The sequence below is a fragment of the Littorina saxatilis genome, linkage group LG8, assembly GCF_037325665.1.
Source record: "Littorina saxatilis isolate snail1 linkage group LG8, US_GU_Lsax_2.0, whole genome shotgun sequence".
In the NCBI taxonomy this organism is placed as follows: domain Eukaryota; kingdom Metazoa; phylum Mollusca; class Gastropoda; order Littorinimorpha; family Littorinidae; genus Littorina; species Littorina saxatilis.
The window spans coordinates 49,930,089-49,936,379 of NC_090252.1; positions in this window are offsets into that span (position 1 = coordinate 49,930,089).

Below are 6,291 nucleotides of genomic sequence, written 5' to 3' on the forward strand. Positions count from 1 at the left end.
GACGGCTTTCTTACTTTTGTTTGTTTGTTAGTGTGGGTGTTGTATTTACTGCCCGATGCATTATTATCGCATTTTTACTGATCACATGACAAAAACACCTGTTGTCATTGGTCAACTAGGAACTGTATTTCAATTGATATCGCGCAGGAAGTTCCTAGCGAATTTAATATCAGACAGGAAGTAGTTTTCCAATTGTAAATTTGAAGACAAAAATCTCACTTGAAGGAAACACAAGTCTCTCATTATTTTAAAGCGCAAATTTATAAAAGGAAAGTAATTGCATCAGCAAGATTAAGCTGTGTAATGAATAAATACACACTTTGTCCACCCACCTTTAACAGAGAAGTAGTAGAATGGTATGTTTTAATCTTACCGAGGGAGGCGACTGGAACAGCTGTAAACAAACTGAACTTTGGAGCGAGAAGCGAGTTCTCTTGCAGGGTATCAGCGCTCATCACTCACGTAAAGGCTGGAAATGAGCAGCCGATTTAAACGTTTTGCTCCAGCATGAATCACTGTCCCCTCCCTTTGTGTCATAGCCATGCAAAATCCACACAAAAACCTCAACAGCTTCAAAACAGTCACGAAGGCTATCGGAAGACGCCATCTTTGAAAGTTGTCTTGGAATATTGTGTCGTCTGCAGTTGGCGATTCGACAACATTATCAACACTGCAGTCCGTCGATAACGACAAAGAACTCGAAGCTGTTTACAACACAGAAAATGAGCCAGAGGACTTCACTGATACAGTCCGGGGCACTTTCGTTCCTGCCATCGTTTAGAATTGCCAAATTAAAGCCTTTGAAGTCTAAATGTCTGCAAGCAACCGCAAAGGCTGTTCCGTGTTCCTCCACTGAACCTTTTTAGCGTGAACTCTTTACACAATATTTTTCTTTTCTTTGTTGTTTTCAGATGCCTTATTTACGTCTTAGAAAACGAAAGAGTATTCGAAAAATGAAAGTTATAGCAGCAAAGTTGCGAAAGCAGGAAAAGACAATCCAACACGACAGTAGCCTCCCTTGCTCTTGACCGATTTCTTAGACTGGGGTTAATGGGTTCTTCTTCCCAAATGAAATGCGATAAAATCGTTATCGTTAGATTTGACTGCGATATCCAGATTTATCAGTGCCAATGTCTCGAAAGGATGAATCATATCAGATCTTGGCTCACGCCTCGATCTGATATGATTTCAGCAAATCTGGATATCGCAGTCAAATCTAACGATAACGATTTTATCGCTTTTCATTTCGAAAGAAGAACACATTAACCCCAGTCTAAGAAATCGGTCAAGAGCAAGGGAGGCTACTGTCATGTTGGATTGTCTTTTCACAACAACCTATACAACTCTCTCTCTCTCTCTCTCTCTCTCTCTCTCTCTCTCTCTCTCTCTCTCTCTCTCTCTCTCTCCCTCTCTCTCGTTTTCTCAAACTGTTCTGTATATTGGTTAGTTGCGGATGTTTGTCTGCTTTTGTTTTCTCTAAACAACATCTACTTTCCATCACGTTTGTGAATATGGCGTTGGCATAGGGGCCTACTCAATAAAATCAGTGTTAGTGTCCCTAACAAATGTAAAACCCATAACAAGGTATGATCAAGAATTAATGATCAAACCCTTTTGTCTTGCAGATGTTTCAGGTCCCTGATTTAATAGATCGTTTCACGTTGTACCGGCTTCCGTGGCGCATTCAGTGGTCAGCGCATCGGATTGCGGGCCGGGAGATCGTGGTTCGAATCCCATAAGGGGAGTGGTTTTTTTTCGGGCTTCGGTCGACTCCTATCCAGAGTGGATATACTATAGTTTCAATCGGAAGGCTGGTATCACACAGCCGAGTGTCATTCACTTCACTAATGCGATTGTGAGGGTGCCCAGGTGTCTGACCAACACCGCTGGTTGAGTCAGAAAGCGCCAAAAAAACATAAAACACAACTTGTCTCGGCTCTTGTGACCCTTCCTGCTCAGAGCTTTCATTGTGACCTTGGTCTCAGTGTTCCTGTTCAATCCATTCCTGAATATTCTGCTGCCAGCCTTCAACGTGTGATGCTCCGGGGGGTCGACGGAAGGACGCAGTGGCGGTCTGCTCTCTGAGGAGACGCTCACTCAGTCTGGCTCCGCGACTTAACAGTCAATGTCGTCAATAGGGAGCTTAGAAGGTATAGCGGCCTGCATCCGTTGGCTCGGAACAGGACCAATACTGAACACCGTCGAAGTGACGCGGCAGCAGTGCAGTGTCATCTTCAGAGGGTAGCCCACCGCAGCGACCTGACAACCTTCCCAGTAGTGTCGGTAAAATCGCCAAATCTTGCGGCGGAACGAATTTCAGATGTGGATGTGGCAGTGAATGCTGGGACGGAACGGTGTGAGAGCATACTGGGAGAAGGAACAAGGGTCGGGACAAGCAAGAGAAGAGAGGAGGAAGAAGAAGGAGAACAAAGAAAACAAGTCGCGTAAGGCGAAAATACAATATTTAGTCAAGTAGCTGTCGAACTCACAGAATGAAACTGAACGCAATGCAGCGCAGCAAGACCGTATACTCGTAGTCCACCGCTCACGGCATAGGCAGTGAAATTGACAAGAAGAGCGGGGTAGTAGTTGCGCCAAGAAGGATAGCACGCTTTTCTGTACCTCTCTTTGTTTTAACTTTCTGAGCGTGTTTTTAATCCAAACATATCATATCTATATGTTTTTGGAATCAGGAACCGACAAGGAATAAGATGAAAGTGGTTTTTTTTTTTTTTTTTTTTTTTTTTTGTATTTGCCAAGCACATCATCGTGGGGCTATTAATCCATAACATGCATCCGTCTACAATGTATCTTCATTCATCCTTCAACATGTATAATAAATATGTAAATGGCAAGTATACAAGACATACAACATTAGGACCTAACCGACAGACGGACATGTAACATACCGACAATACTGATAAAAAAGAGAGAGAGAGAGAGAGAGAGAGAGAGAGAGAGAGAGAGAGAGAGAGAGAGAGAGAGAGAGAGAGAGAGAGAGAGAGAGAGAGAGAGAGAGAGAGAGAGAGGGGTAACGTGGTGACAGACAGGTAAGAGGATAAGTGAAGCAGACAGACATAAGACATACACACACACTCTTGCCTAAAATCTTATAAAAACCTACAATTTTAAACTGTACAAAAAGTTAAGCTGAAATGGACACTTCGCCTTGGTCAATAACCTAACATATATTCGCATAGGGTAACCACTCTGACAAAAATTCAACATTTCTATTCCTGATAAGATTCAATTTCTTTTCAATGTAATATCTTTGTTTTAATATTTTCAAAAAAACATTCAAAAGCGGAACTGAGCCCTGAAGTTTACATTTATAAATATAATATTTTCCTAAAAGAATAATCAAATCTAAAACATTATCAGTGTTCACATTATCATCATTTCCAAATATTATCAATCCTTTTGAAAAAGTCAAATGTTCACAATGTAAACATTCTTTGTGCAATACATTATTCAATTTAATCTCTAAAATTGTTTATTAAAACTGAAACCGACCTGCTCAAAGTAAACCATACCCACCCCCTCCCTACCCACCCCCAACCCTCCTCCTACACTAAATATTAATTATTTCTACTCTTAACTTCCCAACTACACGTTGTAGAGAGAGTTCAGTACTGATGCGCATTTACAGAGTACTAACCAATGTGTCAAACAATGCTTTCATGAAATTCTTGGGACCTTTTAGTACGGTGCTGAGTGCTAGATATTTGCCCGGGGTGGGGGTGGGGGAGTCTTCGTCCACCTTAACATATAGGGGTCCCGGTACCCTAAATCAGTCAATGTAATGTACTTATGTAGAGCATGATGTGTTAGGTGCCCTGGATAATATATATAGGTTACAACACGAGTGTTTTTTTTTATATGGCTTTTGTTCTTTTTTGACTCGACCTGCACCCAAACGCTTTGTTTATTGAATCGCATACCTCAGATACGTATCATGGTTTTGTCTTCAGCGGATGCATATCAAGGGACTCTGTGAATGTTGTGTTTTCTTTTGTTTAGCCATGTGAGCAATGCTCTTCATCAATCCACTGAAACATGTTCGGTGCAGTGTCAAGGGTAGGCAGAAGTATTGTTCCTCGGCCAAACCGGAATCGGTACTATGATGTATTTTTTTGAGCCCATTATGTATTTATTGAAGCCGAAAAATACAACATATATACCCATAGTGGCATTACAGAGACAAAGAAGCAGCCCATGGGATATTATATATATATATATATATATAGGTTACAACACGAGTGGGTTTTTATATGGCTTTTATTACAGTCAAGACCCAGCATTATCAATCAATCAATCAATCAATATGAAGCTTATATAGCGCGTATTCCGTGGGTACAGTTCTAAGCGCTTGTCGAAGAGTTGTCAACACAGGACTAACAAAGAAACTAACATCTTCAGACGGACACGAACCCTATCACACACTAGCAAACCCTGGTAAACAAACAACTGTTTAACAACAATGTACACATCAATAGCTAGGTCCAAACAAAATAATATTAAGCACAAAGAAAACACCTCTCACAGAGCACAGCACAAGAATGTCTTTTGGGGCACAACACATCACGTCGAGCATGAAAGTCGCAGCCAGCTACGGGAAGAACTGAGTCTTCAACCTACTATTATATGTCGGCCGGATTTTTTTTCTGCAATCGACATGATTATGCTTTATGATACTGTGTTTTATGTTATTCTAGGGCTTCGTGAATTGCGATGTGGTGCCCCAATTTTTTTTCCATTTTTATGTAAAATGAAAATTAAAGTTTTTTTTATTTCATTATATTTTATTGTTCGCTTTTCACTGTAGTCTTCGTGGTGTAACGGTTGACCGTGCGTTCCCAGAACACGGTGGACACGGGATCAATCTCCGCTGGGGCTTAATTTTGTCCTGTTTTTTTCTCCCTTTTTTGGTTGTTACATTTAGTCAAGTTTTGAATAAATGTTTTAACATAGAGGGGGAATCGAAACGAGGGTCGTGGTGTTTGTGTGTGTGTGTGTGTGTGTGTGTGTGTGTGTGTGTGTGTGTGTGTGTGTGTGTGTGTGCGTGCGTGCGTGTGTGTAGAGCGATTCTGACCAAACTACTGGACCGATCTTTATGAAATTTTACATGAGAGTTCCTGGGATTGATATCCCCGAAAGTTTTTTTCATTCTTTTGATAAATGTCTTTGATGACGTCATATCCGGCTTTTCGTGAAAGTTGAGGCGGCACTGTCACGCCCTCATTTTTCAACCAAATTGGTTGAAATTTTGGTCAAGTAATCTTCGACAAAGGCCGGACTTCGGTATTGCATTTCAGCTTGGTGGCTTAAAAATTAATTAATGACTTTGGTCATTAAAAATCGGAAAATTGTAAAAAAAAATAAAAATTTATAAAACGATCCAAATTTACGTTCATCTTATTCTCCATCATTTGTTGATTCCAAAAACATATAAATATGTTATATTCGGATTAAAAACAAGCTCTGAAAATTAAATATATAAACATTATTATCAAAATTTTTGTTTCGAAATCAATTTAAAAACACTTTCATCTTATTCCTTGTCGGTTCCTGATTCCAAAAACATATAGATATGATATGTTTGGATTAAAAACACGCTCAGAAAGTTAAAACGAAGAGAGGTACAGAAAAGCGTGCTATCCTTCTCAGCGCAACGAATACCCCGCTCTTCTTGTCAATTCCACTGGCACTGCCTTTGCCACGGGCGGTGGAGTGACGATGCCACGAGTATACGGTCTTGCTGCGTTGCGTTGCGTTCAGTTTCATTCTGTGAGTTCGACAGCTACTTGACTAAATGTTGTATTTTCGCCTTACGCGACTTGTTTGTTAAATCATTTTGGAGTGCCAGTGTCTGTTGACAAACTTTTATTATGTCTAAATAATTGTTAATCATATTTATAGTGTGTGTTCTGTGCTAATACACACCTGTTCAAAATGCATACAAGGCAACCAAGGGACATTACTTACACGAACGAGTTGCCCCCCGTCCTTTCGTGCCATGAAATGTATCTAGGACAGTAAGTGTCAGTGAACATGGGCTGGTTCTGCAACATTTAAATCAACTCTGCCAGGAAGTGTATGTTTGGACCACACAGACACACCCACAAACATACACGCACACGCATGCACACTCACTCACACACACAGACAGACACACACACACACACACACACACACACACACACACACACACAAACACAAACACACACACACACAAACACACACACACACACACACACACATTCACACACACACACACATTTACACAAGTAT